This window comes from Pteropus medius, unplaced genomic scaffold (genome assembly GCF_902729225.1).
Source record: "Pteropus medius unplaced genomic scaffold, Ma_sr-lr_union100, whole genome shotgun sequence".
Lineage (NCBI taxonomy): Eukaryota > Metazoa > Chordata > Mammalia > Chiroptera > Pteropodidae > Pteropus > Pteropus medius.
Window position 1 is genome coordinate 2,565,770 of NW_024356335.1, and position 15,956 is coordinate 2,581,725.

Below are 15,956 nucleotides of genomic sequence, written 5' to 3' on the forward strand. Positions count from 1 at the left end.
TTTCTAACTCCTCATCTTTATTTCATTTTCCAAAAATGTATCGGCATCTCTCATCTTTTACATTCGTTTCGTGCTCCTGAGTTTATGTCGTTTTGATGCGTTTTCTTTTACCAGGGTTTCAGGAGGAAGCAGAAATAAAAATATTCTTTTAACCTACCACATTGAGCCATAAGTCCTAACATAATATTTCAGGAACACCTTTTTACCCTTGATTGTATAGTATATTTGTGCGTGTGTGTGTGTGTGCATGTTCGTGTTCGTGTTCATTGTCATTGGCTGCATGGGACTCTGCTATGTAGACAGACCATAACATATTACACTCATTCCCAATGCTGGACTATTAAAGTTGTTTCTAATTTTTTGTTATGATAAAATACCACAATTCACATTGTTATAATGTATCTTCTCCTATCTGTAGGATTATTTAAATTCTAAAGAGTGGGTTTTCAGAGGCCAAAAGGCATGCATATTTTTAAGCCTTCTGATCCATATTGCTAAATTACCCTTCAAAAAAGTATCATAATTTACATTCCTCCCAGCAACAATTGTTTGGGAGAGCCTGTTTCTTACACGCATATAATGGCAGTGGGTATTATCGTTATTTTAAATCTTTAACAATGTGATAGGTGAAAATTTATCTCACTGTTATTGTCATTTGTATTTTCCTTAATTACTAGTGAGGTTGAGCATCTTTTCATATTTATTAGCCCTTTATATTTCTTCATCTGTTCGTGACATATTGTAAAACAGGTTACAAAACATTGTGTATAATGTGATTCTAAGTTTGTAAAAAAAAGTTTATATGTGCATAGAAAAATAAGACTTGCAGAAAATAAGAAAAATATGGACTATGCTCATGTCTGGGCAGTGAGATGAGGAATCAATTTTATTTTTCAAACTTTTGTGTATTTTCCAGTTTTTATACAATGTGCATTATTTTTGTAACAAAAAATGTGTTCTAAAACATAACAAATAATCACATTAAAATAGCCTAAAGTTTTAAGAGCAATGTCGAGTAGCCACAGCAGCCCATAGGTTCATAAAAAAAAGCACACTTCAACCAAAGCCCCAAGGACATTAAAGATTGGTTTCCTTACAACTGCAGAAAAACCCATGTGTGTGATATATTCTGCGTCCAGAAAGGGCAAAGGTGGGCTTCTGGGGCGGGGCAGCAGGCCTAGGATGTGGCCGGTGGGTACCAGGCACTCACAGGCATACTGGGTAATTACATCTCCTTTTAACGCATGCAAATTGTATCAGTATTATTTATATATTCAAAGCCACGGATGAATAATATATGCATTTATGCAGAGGTAATTGCCTTAGCCAGGTTCTTCCTGGGACTTTTATTGTCTCCCCAGACACTGAATATTCAGCTCCCCTCTCCTGACTTGGAGCTGGGGGGTGCAGTGATAATGTCTGCACCGGGCCTCCTCCAGGGAAGGGGAGGAAGATGAGCAGGAGGAGGAGGCCCTGATTCGGTGTGTATGGGCAATGGGAGCCAGCGTGCTTGACTTCCAACACCAGCTGAGTCGTCCAAGACACATTTGGGAATGGGCATTCTGGGGACTCAGGGACAGAGCTTGGTTCTGAGTCCCTGAACCTGGCCCCAAGATGACAATCGCATTTTTTTCTTTGGTGCAAACTGTCACTTCTGCACGTGTCTCAGTGAAACCTGGATGCCAGCCCCGTCTGTGCAGCCAGCACCACGTAAAATGCCTCTACCTCCCTTGTCCCGTTGACAGCCTTCCTTCTGAACCACTAACCTTGACCTGGGCCTTTTTCCAGCTTACTCAGCCAGACCCAGGCAGGTGTTGGCTATGACTTTGGTGGGCTTCTGGTCTCTGTCGGGGCATTCTGGGTAAAGACCCTCCTTGTCTTGTCCAGCCCCTTTATCCCTAATCAATCTCTGAGGGAGTGTAAGAGGGACCAACGAGGCATCTTTTTGGACATCTTCAGTGAACAGATGGGAAACAGAGTCAGGCTGCAGTGGGAAGGACACAGTAGCATGCCAGGATCCACAATCGAAAGACAGATCCATAAGCCAGGTGTCGCCCTTTGTCACCTTTTCTGTGCATCTCATGTCTGAAAAGGTGCAACTTTGGGAGAATGGGCTCAGAGGGGCAGCACCCGCACCCTTTGCTACCTGCCCTCCTCCGTGTGCCCTGACCAGGTGGTAAGCCCGCGAGGGTATCATATGTAGACTATTTTAAGAAAACTGGCAGAGAAAGGAGATTGAGAGCTTTGATGGAAAGAGAAATATGTTCAAGAAAAAACTTTTTAAGATAGTGCAGACTTGGGCATAATGGTGACTGGAAAAGGAGGGTTAATGGGGTGTGAGGCCTCTGGAGAAGAGAGATGGAATAGGGTCTGGGTCACAGGGGGAGGCACCACCCTGGTAGGAGGAGAGGCCTGTGTTCTCTGAGACAGGAGGGACACAGGGAGGAGCATGTGAAGTGCGCATTTGTTAGGTGGAAGCCGAGGGAGCTCTGACCCGAGGCTCTGCTCTTCCCACTAACCGTGAGACAAGACAGACTCCTGAGAGCAAGCGGAGGGGTGAGGAGGGAGGAGGCTTGGGATGTGGGGGAGGGGTGAGGAGGGAGGAGGCTTGGGATGTGGGGAGCATCGGAATAACTGCTGAGAGTGGGAGAGGGGTCCAGTGTCCTCTTGCATCTTCTCTGGCCAGGCTTTCACTTCGTCGTGTCCTCGAAGCAGCTTTGTCAAGGTCACCTGTGGCTTCCATGTTGCTCAGTCCGAGGCCAGTTCTTAGTGCGCTCAGATGCTGTCACTAGCATGGGATGCAGGCGTCCGCTCCATCTTCCTTGTACCACTGTCTTCATGTGGCTTCCAAGATACTCTTGGTCCTCCTAACTCCCTGGCCGGTCCTCCTTGGGCTCCTTTGCTGATTCCTCAGGCCTCAGACATTTGGGATGCTCACTCCTCAGGTAATACCTTCATGTCTTAAATCACGTCATATAGATGTCTCCCAGAATGCACTGTCCAGCCCCGACCTCGTCCCGTGCTCTAGGCTCATGTGTCCAACTGTCCACTCAACTGTCCACATGGCTGTGTATCAGCTACCACAAACCTAACACGTCCATGACCACAGTCCCCAGTGGCCTCCCTGAACCCACTCCTCCCCGTCTTCCCCAGATGATACATGGCAACTCCATTTAACCAGTTGCTCAGGCCAAAACCCTTGGAGTCAATCTTTATACCTCCATTACTGTCTCAACCCGCATCCAATCTGTGAGGAAATCATAGTTATACTTTCAAAATACATCCCTAAGCAGACCACTTTTGGCTGCCTTCACTGCCACCACCCTGGTGCAAGCCCACATCCTCTCCTAATCTGACCTGCCTCTGCTTCCGCCTGGGTTCCTCCAGGCAGTTCTCCAGGCAGCAGCCAGAGGCATCCTATCCAGAGATCAGATAATGTCACTCACTTCTCAGCTCCTCCAGGGGGCCCCACCTACCTTCCAGTAAAAGCCAAAATCTTGCCATGGCTTCTAAGGCTAGACTCGATCTGCTCGCCACACCCCTCCCTGCCCACTTCTCTGCCACCATCTCCCGTTCACTCCCTGTCTGCTCGCTTTGCTCCAGCTGCCCTGGCTGGCACTGCTCAGGGCTCACCTGGGGCCTTGCTTTGGGTTGTGGGCGGCAGCTGTTGTAGTTTAATCCTCTCAAAACTCAATTGAGGTGACGTGGAAACCCACCTGCCAACACCACATCAGGAGATGCAGGGATACGGCCAATGGCAGCCAGGTCATGCTCCCACCGGGGCAGTGTCTGCCCTGTGATGCACAGGATGTGGCGGGGAGTGGAGCGGCCACTGAGAAAGCTGCAGATGACAAAGGGGTTGTCATTAGCCAGAGAGCAGCAGGGTCCAGGCTCTGACTTGGGGACATTGATGGGGGAGGGGTTGCCTCCCTGGAGAGGGTGTAGTTTTTAAATTTTTATCATAAAAAATTATAAACATTTAAAATTGCAAAGTATAATGAGTACTCTGTACCCATCAACAAGTTTCAACAATTATCGACTAATGACCAATTTTGTTTAATCTATATTATCATCCACTCCCCTTCAATTATTTTGAAGCACATCCCAGACATAATCACATTTTAACCTTAAATGTCTCAGTGACATATGGGGTTTAAATGTCACCCAGAGCTGCCCCCATGGGCCAGGCTATGACTCTTGTTTCTTTACTCTTGGGACCAGACTGGGCTCTGAGTCTAGGTTCCAGAATGGGTTTGGGATCCCTTGGACACCCCAGCCTTCACCCTCTGGGCTGGGTTTCAAGTTAAGGACAGTGTCTTGGTGGAATGCTGATCTTTCAGGAAATGATATTGGCGGAGAGGGCAGTTGAGGGTGGCTGCTCAGGGACAGGGACTCCCAGAGTACCATGCCTGCAGCTTGGGCCAGACTAGCAGCATAGGGCACAGAAGCCAGGAGTGGGGACCAGCTAGACTCCTGAGACCCTTCCCAAATTAACTTACAGAAAAACTCAGATCCCAATCAAATCCCAAAAGGCTTTCTAGTAGAAATTGACAGATGAATTCTAAAATATTTATGGAAAAGTAAAGAACTTATAATAGCCAAAACAGTCTTATAAAAGGAAAATAAAGTTAGAAGACTTACTCTACCTGATTTTAAAAGTTACTATAAAGGTACAGTAATCAAGACTTTGAGATCTGGCATAAGGGTAAATTAAATGGATCAACAGAGCTAAATGGAGCCCAGAAACTGACCCATACATACGGAGTGAATCGATTTTTTTTTTTTTTTTTTTTTACAAAGGTAGCAAGGCTATTCAATATGAATGGAAAAAGTCTTTTCAACAAATAGTGCTGGAACAACTGGATAAAATTTTGGGGAGAAAAACTCAACCCCTACCTCACACCACCCACAAAGATTACATCAAGAGAGATCATAAAAGCTACAAGTATAGAGGAAATATAGGAAAAATATATTCACAACTTTAGGGTAGGCAAAGATTTATTAGAGGGGACACAAAAAGCATGAAATATAAAAGAACAAAGTTGATAAATTGGACATTGTCAAAATTAAAAACTTATCAGGGGACACTGTTAAGGCAAGGCAGATTGGGAAAAAATATTAACATACATATATCTAGCAGAAGACTTAACATATAAATATGTCCTACATACATATATCTAGCAGAAGATTCTTAACATATAAATATGTCCTACAATTCAATAATAAAAAGATAAATAAAATAGAACAAAGTACTTAGACACTTCACAAAAGGAAACCTATAAACTGCCAAAAATCACATGAAAAAGGTGATCGATAGCATTAGTTATAAGGAACTGCAAATTGAAACCACAATGAAATACCACCACATCCAAAAGAATGGAGAAAATTAAAGACTGACAATGTCAAACGTTGGCAAGGATGTGGAGCAACCTGAAAACTAACTTTGCCGATGACAGTATAAAATACTACAGCCTTTTGGAAAACAGTTGAAAAGTTACTTTAAAAGGTAAACATACACTTATTCTGCTTAGCAATTTCACTCCAAAGTATTTATCCAAGAGAAATAAAACATATTTCCACAAAAATATTTTAATACAAATGTTCATAGAAACTTTTTCGTAAGAGCCAAACACTGTCAAGGGATCACCGACAGGTAGATGCATCAGCAAACTGCGGCACAGCCACACAAAGGAGTGTTATTCAGCAAATGAAACACACAAACTACTGATACAAAGCACGAGGGTACATGCTACATGATGACTTCACTGGTATGAAGTTCAAGAACAACTAAGTCAATTTGTGGAGAAAGAAATCAGAACAGTGGTTGCCTTTGGGACTGGGGGGCGGGGCAGACTGTAAAGGAGCACGAAAACATGTTCCAGAGAAAGGCAGGTGTTCTGTATCTTGACTGGGGTGGTGATTTCGTGGGTACAGACATTTATGCGCAGTCAAGGACTGCACTTAAGATCTGCGCATTTCGTTGTATGTGATCCCTCCCCGCCCTCCCAACCCCCCAGCTGGGAAACTTTGAGATGATTCACTCCAACGTCTAGTTTTAGAGGGATCCCCGAAACCCAGAGAAGGCAAGGGACCGGCCTAAGGTCACTCAGCCACTTGAGGCGAGAGTAAGAGCTGGAACCGAGTCCCCTCTCAACTCTCCCAATCCGTCCTGCTCTCGGAGGCCTCCCACCGGGAACAGAGAAGAGGGAAGGAAGACAGAAGGATGGAGTAAAAGTGAGGCTTCCACAAAGTTGGGGTGAGGCGTCTGCACTTGGGAGTTGTCGGGCAGCCTGGGGCCATCCACCTATGTTAAGGAGAATCGAACATAATGGCAGAGTCACCAGGAGGCCGATGGGCGGTGGTCGTAGCCCTCCCCCAGGTCGCCAGGGATGAGAGAATGCGCCTGACTGCTCGGTGCTGGCAGGTTGGGGGGTGGGGGAGGGGCGAGGGGAGGAGCACGGGGGAGGGGTGGGTGAGGAGGGGAAGCCAGGCTGGGGAGCAGCGGAGCAGGAGCCTCCGCGGACCCACTCGCCCCTAAATCACGCGGCCCCATGAATAATAAATAAGGACTGCTCAGATCCTTAATAGTAGTCGCATGTCTTATTAAACTAATATTTCACAAACTTTTATTCTCCCTGTGGTTGGAGGTCAGGAACAAAGCGTCCCCCGCCACCTCGGGCTGCAGCGGGGGGCCTGGGGGTCCGGGGGCAAACCTGGATGGCAGGAGCCCAGCTCACCTCCTCCCAAAGGACCTGGAGGGGACTCATCCATCTCCATCGTTTGTTCATTTGTCCAGCACGCGTCGATAGGGTTCTTTCTCTGTGCCAGGCCCCGTGCATGGGGACATGGAGCTGGACGGGGGGACCCAGTTCTTGTCGAGGGGCTACTGGGCATGGGAGTAGGGAGACAGACCCCTAAACCAACCGTCGTCCTTAAGAATGGGTAGGAACAGAATGATGCGCAAAGGGCTGAGCTGCTTGGAGGAGAGGACAAGTGTCCCCAGGCCCGCGGGAAGGCTTCACAGAGGGAAGACCTTGTCGCTGAGTCCCGTCTGCATCCCTCAGCATGAGCTAAGGGAAGCCCTTCAGGCACTGCAGGCACAGGGAGTCCCGCGGCCAGTCGGACCTGGGGTCAACCCTGCCTGTGCCACCGGCCACGTGACCTTGCGGTTGTCTCCTCGCTGTCCCTGGGTCCAGAGAAGACAAGGGACAAGCCCAGTGAGTGCTTGCTGCACAGGAAGCCAGGAGGGGTGCTGGAGGCCTGGAAGGCTCACCAGGAGCAGAAAGGGAGCCTGAGGCCCAGGGCGAGGGGTCCTCACTTTTCTCTCAGCCAAGGATTTGTTTTCCTTAAGCATGGGGGCTCCAGCCCTGGTTCTCTCACTCATCCATAAAGGCAAAGTCATAGACCGGGTCCATATCGTCCTCAGCAGCTTGCAGGATTGTTGGAACGATTAGACATTAAAAGCACGGAGCCTGATCAATGTCTGTTCTCATCGCTTGCCCTCGAAGCCAGCCTTCTGGTGCATCCCCTCCACTCCTCCAGAGGCTCTGATGGGTGACCTCTGTGTACCAAATCCAGGATGTCCCACCCCTGTCGCACTGCTGGCTGCAGTTCTCCCTCCTTTGGCCACTCTGACTGGGCCTTCCTCAGCTCCATCACTGCACCCTCCTTACCTCCCCAAGGGACTGACACCCACCTGGTGCCAGACACCGTGCTGAGCACCGGGGGCTCTGAACTGAGTGAGCATTAGACCCAGTCTCCATGGCCCCCCTGGACGTGACATCTCCCAGGCCCTTTGCCTCTGCAGGATCAACACTACATTCCCTACCTGCCCTTTGGCCTTTACTCTTGGCCAGACTGCTTTCTCCTTATGAATGGCAGCACCACGCCTCCATCGATGGGGCCAGCTTGTGTGGCTTCTCCCTGTCCCGTTTCCAGCCCCATGCAGTCAACTGAAATTCAGCCAGTCCTGTCTCACACCTCTCCTCCCCTCTCCAGCTGCTCCCTCTGGACCCTCACTGGCCTCTCTTCCCTGTCACCTGCCTTATGTCCCCAGACCCTTCACAAGTCTTCCTGCTTCTACTCTCCCCTAACCCCATTCAGCTTATATCCATTGTCAGATTAACCTGCCAACCACGCAGGTGTAACCTCAGAAGGCTTCCGTGGCTCTCCACTGCCCACACAATAAAACTCAGGCCTGGGAACCTGACTCTGTGCCCTCCCCACCTAATAGCTGGTCCTGACTCATTATTCTAAACATAATTCCCTCTACGCTCATGCCCCAACAGACACACACGCGCGCACACACACATACTGGCCCCGTCACCCATCTTCAGCTATGTCCTTTGGATATAATTTTTAAGGCAGAAGAGGGGGAATTGGAAGAGTACAGGCCAATAAATGGCATGTTTTGGAATGAGCCATTTAAACCTTTCTGAGCACCCTCATCTAGAAAATGGGAAAGTAAAACATTAGCTGCTATTATCAATAATAGTAGTTCTATTGCATGTGTTTCAGTATCTCAGTTAAGATTCCTGAATGAAATGTAAAGGGATGATCTGCGAGCACCTGAGAGGAGGAAGCGTGTAAACCCAGGAGAGTGAGTGATGGCTTTGCCAGGAAAAGGCCCCATCTGACTGGCTCGTGTTCTTGTCTGCAGGATGCTTGGTCTAGTAGGTCAGAAATGAGGCTGAGAGCAGGCATCTAGGTTCCTAGGAGGTAGATGGCAAGATCTCTTGGGACATACCTGTAGAAGAAATGGGGAAACGTGGCATGGACAAAGAGCTAGTGAATAACTACCAATATGTCAACCTCTGTCCACAGGGTGTCTCCAGTGGAGCGCCACAGGGCTCCGTCTTGGTCAGCTCTGCGTGAAGGGAGAGGTAGATTTGCTGGTCCCACAGGCCTGGGGGAAGAGAGCTATGCTGGCTCCAGAACAAGGGCAAAGAGAGACGAGCTCAGCCATGTCAAGACATGCGCCAGGAATCCACGGGAGCTCTCATCGTTGGAAATGACTTAAGGGAGAGCACCCCAAGGCACCCAGTGTGGATGGGGAAGGAGTGGTGGGGGAGGGGAGGAGATGATAACAGCAGTGACTACTGCTTTGCATCAGGTGCGAGGCCCCTTACACAAGGCTCTATTATGCTGGAGGAAATGGCGTCTCCGGCAGGTCAAAGGACCTTTGTAAGGTCACCTGGTCTGTGTGCAGCAGGACTGGACTCCAACCCAGGACATACTGTGTTAACGCTCTCTGTTCTAAGCTGCTTCCCGGTGAGGTGGCAGCCTCAATAGCCTGTATACTAGGGGTTTTCATACGTTTTACTCCACAAAACAAACCACAGAAGAGAAAGACGGGAACAGGGGTCCCTGGGCCTCTCCGTGAAACCTCAGGGCTCTGGGAGCAGAGTCTGAACTCTGTGCATTTAGGGCGAAGGGAACAGTCCAGCCTTGCCTGCCCTGCTTAGGACACAGCAGGTCCTTGGCTCTGCCTTTGGAGGTGCCTGGCTGGAGCTGGCCAGGAGAGCGGTTGGTGCAGGAAGGGGACCAGCTGGCCATCCCAAGAAGGATGAGAGTAGCTGTACCTAATAAGGATCAGAAAGTGGAGTAAGGGTGGGTTGCTGTGAGTGGCTCCCAGCTGCTGACTGCAAACCTCTGCAGGGCTGAGCCAGGGTGGGCGAAGGGGTGGGGGGAGGCTGATTTCGAAGAAGGGCCTTCTCAAGTCAGAGTTCCTCAAGTAAGGTAATGACTTCCCCATCCCTGGAGGTGGCCAAGTTAAAGCTGGGTGACATTATAGAAGGAATCCATATATCAATGGATGCCATAAGCCTCAGCGTCCCTCCAACCCTGAAATTTTTGAAGCTCTTACATAAACCGTGCCTGCCATCTGGAGTACTTTCCCTTCCAATTCCACCTCAAGGCCCAAGCCCAGCCTTACTACTTACAGTAAGGTTGTAAGTCTCCCCAGAAATGCGGGGCAGAGCTCATCTCATTTTTCCTGGTTCATTCATTGGGAACCAGACACCCTATCAAAAGGAAGAGAATTAAATCAGATGGAATTGCATGAAACCCACGAGAGCCAGGACCAACATAACACACACTTATATAGAAACCATGAGTGCAGACACCAGTCGGGGGTGGGGCCAGGGGGCACAGGTGTTGACTTGTGTAATCCTCTCAAGGCATAGGTGTCATGTTGGCTCCATGTTCCAGGTGGGGACCCGGGAGTGAAGTGACCTACCCAAGGTCGTGCAGTGAGGGCCGGAGTAGAACTGGGATTCGAACCCACACCAGCCGACTCTAGAATTTTTGCTCTGAGTCACTGCTCAGGGCTGCCAGGATGCTGACAGGAGAACGCAGAGCAGAACTGGCACGTAGTAGGCAGGTGACACCCAGCATGGTGGCCCTCGGTATCACGGCCACGCCTGTCTCCGCCTCTGTGTGTCCCATCACTGCCCCGGCCCCACTGGGCTCTGTTGCTCTGTCTGTGTCCCAGTCCCTCTGGCTTTGTGCCTTTCCCCTCTCTCCCCGCCTGTCCCTCTGTCCTCTCATCTGCCTTCTCCTCCTGCTCTGTCTTGCTCTGTGTCCCTGTCCTTGTCTGTCATTCTGTCCTCCCCTCTGTGAATTCCTGCCGCTTTCCCAGCAGCCCTGCGGCCCGGTCCCACTGCCAGGGGCTCTGCTTCCCCTGTCTGGCCGGCGTCTCTCCCCACCACAGCGTCCTTTGTCTTTACAGTGGTCCCGGGTCTCTCTCGCTCTCTCCCTCCGTTTATGAGCCTGTGTGTTAGTGGACAGGCCAGCGGGCCGGAGGCCACTCACTAGTGACCTGTCTCTGCGATCACCTCATTATTTATCACCGGGGACGCCAGTGTTTCCATAAATTACCCCGACCCGGAGCCGCCCGCGCCGGAATCAATAGTCGCCTCTCGCCTAATACCCAATTATTAATAACCGTGGGGGAAGGGTGGCCAGATGTGGCCAGACGTGGCACTCTGGGCCCTCGCCTGGCGGGGGGAAGGGAGGGCTGGCATCGGTGCTGTGAAATGCCTGTGCGGGCCGGGGGGTGGGGCCTGGAGAAGGAACCAGAGAGCCACCTCCTCTCCAGTACTGGGCAATAGAATCGGAGACCAGGTACCACCCTGAGGTCAGAGGGGAGAGGCAGAACTCCTTCTCCAGGTGCCTCCAGTCTGAGAACCAAGATGCCATGCCTTGAAGTCTGCTTCGTCAGGACACTCAGGCCAAGATGAAGTGCAGCTTCTCCAGGGAGGTGAGTGCTGGCAGGACCTTGTCCTGCCCAACTTCAGGCAGACCGGAGTCTGCTGGGGCCAGGGGTCCCGGGAGGGGATTTGGTTCCATCAGCGTAATGGGGGCAGGGGGTGACTGGAGCCCTGCAGGTACATCCGAATAAATATCTGAGCCCCAGGAGCTGGTGGGTGGTGGAGGAGGCATTAGAGAGAAAGCTCTAAGGGCAGGGGGAGGGCTGGGGCGCTTCAAGGGGGCTGGTTGGTGGAGCCTGAGGAGGCCGGGGGCTGAGGAGTTGGAGTCAGAGCAGCTGTCCATGCTGGTGATGGGTGGGGCAGGGGCCAGAGGTCAGAAGCCTGAATCTCAGAGGTCCCTAACCTTAGTGTCTCCTGGCACCCAGACACACAACTCTCAGCTACTGGCTCTCTCCTCATTGTACCCAGAGGCCCAGTCAAAAACACACCCTTAGATCAATGCAGTCACAAAGACCAACACACTAAAAAACAGAAGTGCAGAGAGGCAGAAAGAGCCCACACAAAATCAGACGCACACCCTGTTAGGCACAAACACACACACAAACACACACACACACACACACACACACATGCGTGTGCACATACACACGAACACCCACACAGAGCCAAAGATGCACTGATAAACAGGAGTTTATGCGGACAAACACCCACACGCAGAAATACTAATTTACCTTGGTACCTGTGCATGCAGACTCCACCCTCCAGACATCCCCCCCTCCCACACAAGTGCCCATACACACTGACAGAAGCGCACACTTGCAGCCCACCCTGCATGCACACCCTTTGTGCACACAGTGTGTGCACGCAGCCACGTAGCCTCTAAGGGCATCTTACAGGAGCTAGGCTGAAGCTTCTGCTTCTCTGGGGCCCAGTTGGTGCAAACACTGCCACCGTGTGGCTTTGGGGACACAATGCGCAGGCTGCAAGGCTGGAATGCCGGCCAGTGGGGCCCAGACTGGGGAGGGACAGCGCCCAGGTCTTGCCTCTCAAACTTGCGCCTTTTCGTCTAGATGAGCTTGGCTACCATGTTGGCTACTTCCCAGTGAAACCAGACATGGTCCTGGAAAACTGGGGTCAGATCGTGAGGCATCTGGAGCCAGCTACTGTGGGCTGGTGCTGTCCACTCAGTGGGGCCTGGGTTGCCTCCTTTGGCACGTGTCTGTGCAACCTGTGGCTGGTGCCAAGTGGTAGGCAGGCAGCCCCCATTGTAGTGCTTAAACTCTCCCAGAGAGGCTGGAGTTCAATCCCAACTTGCATCCTCATCATTTATTTGCCAAAATTTATTGAGGTTCTGTTCTGTGTCCAGGTACAATGCTCGGGTGATGCAATGGTGAGCACTGTATCTATGGTGAGCATCTCCTAAATGTCAGGGGGCCCGACCTTGAGGACATAATACAATAAATATTTCTCAGGTTGAACCATAGGAAACCGCATTAGCGTAAGTCCAAAATGGTCAATAATTGGCAGTTACCTGTGATCTACTCTAAGATAATAGGTATGTGTATTACAAAATAAGACAGAGGGCTTACCTGGGGAGAGGGAATGTCGTGGAAGGCTTCCTTAAGAAGGTGAATCTAAACTGAACTTGAAAGGATGAGTAGAGATTAAGTGGCTAAAGGGAGTGGATGAGCTGTGCAAAGGCCCTGAGGCAGAAGGAGGCTTGTATATTGTGGAAACCAAGAGCTTAGAGCCAAGGACTAAGAGGTGAGGGTTGTGAGTGAAGCTAGAGAGGTTTGGGAAACCAGGCTTTCCATGCAGGACCCCAAGGATGCCGTATTTAGGACTTTGGACTTTTCCCCGAAGGTCCTGGGGAGACACCACTGAAGAAGATTGGTCGTATGCAGAGGAATGTCACAATTAGCTTGGTGCTTTGAAAGGCTCACTTGCTGCAGAGTGGGGAAGGACCGGGCAGTGGGGCAGGGAGGGAAGGTAAGAGGCAATGGTGGGAGAAGTGGGCATAGTTGAAATCTTGGGCCAAGTTTTGTTCTCTCTAAAGTGGGGCTGTAATTTCCACCTCACAAGAAGGATGAAATAAGAAAATGAAAGTAAAACACTTGGTAGGTGCTTGGCACATAGATGAGTTGCCACTCAACAAATGGCAGCTGTGACTCCTTATCTTCTTATTATTAGAAACTCAAAGGACCACCCACTGTGGATTCCAATGGTTTGTGCCACTTGGGGCCAAGCTCACTTATGGGGCCCAGAGCCCCCTGAGACACAGATGTTCTCCATCTGGTTCTCAGAGGCCTCCCCCAGTTTATGCCCTAGATCCCCCAGGGGTGGGCTTCCTTGGAAGAGCAGTGTCTGCGAGGACCATGCCCAGGCTTTCCACCTTCTTAAGTCGTGCGCAGAGATAGGACAGACACCCAGCCACACAGACCTACTGAGGACGCATCATGTGCTCCCTTGTACAGATGGGGAAACTGAGGCTCCAGGAGATTAAGTCACACACTGAGTAAATGCTCTGGGACTTGAAACCATGACTGACCTCCCAAACTATGCTTTTTAATTTTTTAAAACTCTCATTACGGAAAGTTGAGTTAATTACACACCTCATTTCCAGGCGGGGTACTCACGTGAGGTCTGTTTCCTGACTTGTTTTTACTAAGAAATCGATATGCATCAGCTATTCCCAAAGTCCCATTGTGAACCAGGCTCAGTGACAGGACCCCATGTTGGAGGACCCACAGATGGTGATTCAGTGACAGTTCCTGTCCTTGGGGGGCATGTGGTTAATGGCAGCCAACTTCTGGGTAAAGAGTGTCAACTCTCCCGCCCAGGCAGGCTGATCAGAGGAATTTATCTTAAGGAAAATAAAGATGAGGGTTTATAAATCTGTTTTTTTATGATAATAAAAAATTCATGCCCTTCAGTGAGGAATAAATGTGTTATCATATATCAATTCGATGGAATACCATACAGCCGTTAAAATGGATGATATGGCCATTAATTTATTGATGTGGAAAGGTGGCCGAACTTGGTCGTTCAGATTTTTTTAAAGTAAGCCATTAAACAGTATTCATGGAGATTCCCATTTTGAAAAACATAGATATGCACTTATATTTTCTCGATTCTAAGGTGCACATGTTTTTCACATCTTAAATTTCTGAAATTAGAATCCGCATTTTGTGATTAGTATATATGTTTAATGCAGTAGTTCTTTTCTCCCTAAAAGCTAGGTAATTAAATCAATCATGCATCCTACAATCACTGTGGTCTTAGAATTAAGAAAAAAAGGATACGCACACACACACACGCACACACACATGCAATGCCAGAAAGATAAGCCAAAATGTTAAAAGTCATTCATTCCAAGTGATTTTCATTTTCTTCTTTAAACCTTTCCGTACTGTCTGAATGTTATAAACTGAGCACAACTTATTTTTATAATCAATTATTTTAACATTTTTATTAAAACAACAACAACAACCCTATTTCATGTTGGAAAACAAAGGCACAGCTCAAAAAGCCAAAGCTTCTTCGGTAGGGCAAACCAGAATAATTGCCAATCGGTCCCCAACATGAGCTGTAGGAATGCAAAGCAAGGACAGAGGAAATCAGGGAGACTCCACAGCAGGGGTACAGAAGGAGCTGGGGCTCCTAAAACAGGGTTTGGAGGGATTTGGATAGATGAAAGACAGACTTGGGCACAGCAGGCTGAAGGGTGGCCTAAAAAAAAGCAGGGCTGTCCCCCATGGATGGAGGCAAGCGGTGTGACTCGAGGCCACATAGATGACGGCGGTGGTGGTAGTGAAAGCAGTTAGAACAATAACACAGCTGCCATGTACTGAGTGCTTTTTCTGCGTGAGGTACTGTTCTGAGTACTTCATATATATTTGCTTATTGTTGTGGGCCGAACTGTATCCCCGCCTTTGTATAAATGCTGAAGTGCTAACCCTCACTACCTCAGAGTGTAACTGTATTTGGAGAAGAAATCTTTTCCCCCAGTTTTATTGAGATATAATTGACACATGAGCTAGGGTCTTTGAAGAGGTGATAAATTAAAATGAGATCTCTAGGGTGGGCCCTAACCCAGGATGACTGGTGTCCTTAGGGGAAGAGGAGATAGGACACAGATGTACAGAGGCAAGACCCCGCAAAGACACGAGGAAGAGAGGATCGACCGTCTACAAGGTAGGAGGGAGGTCTCGGAGGGAACCGACCCTACTGACACCTCGATCTCAGACTTCTGGCCTCCCCATTTGTAAGATAATACATTTAACACGTTTTTGTTGTTTAAGTCCCCCAGTCTGTGGCATTTTTTTATGGCCACCAGAGCAAACAATTATTATCTCTATAAGAGTAGATGTTTCAGTTATCTTTTGCCACATAAAAAGGTGCCCTAAAATTTAGTGGCTTAAAACAACAATTACCTTATATTTTGCTCTAGGGCTTGGCAGCTCTTCTAGGCTCCACACAGAATCAACAAGGACAGGTGGCTTTCAGGATGCCTCACACACATGGCTGGCCAGTTGGTGCCAGCTGTCAACCAGAACACCTACAATGGCCTTTCCACATGGCTGCATGGCCGCAGGATTCCAAGAGAACAAGATGGTGTTTTTATTATGACCTAGCCTCGGGAGTTGTGTAACATCAACTATGCCATATCTGTCAAGGCAGTGACAAAGGTCCACCCAAATTCAAGGGGAGGTAACATTGTCCCCACCATTCCCTGGGAAGTCAATG

General features: G+C 49.2%; 1 long non-coding RNA gene across 1 annotated transcript; it reads left to right on the forward strand.

Moving 5' to 3' along the window:
- Positions 1-11,020: 11,020 nt before the first annotated feature.
- On the forward strand, positions 11,021-15,703 carry LOC120601714 (uncharacterized). Its single transcript, XR_005652518.1, has 3 exons — positions 11,021-11,260; positions 15,325-15,404; positions 15,661-15,703. It is a non-coding gene; the product is annotated as an uncharacterized LOC120601714 (long non-coding RNA).
- Positions 15,704-15,956: the final 253 nt, after the last annotated feature.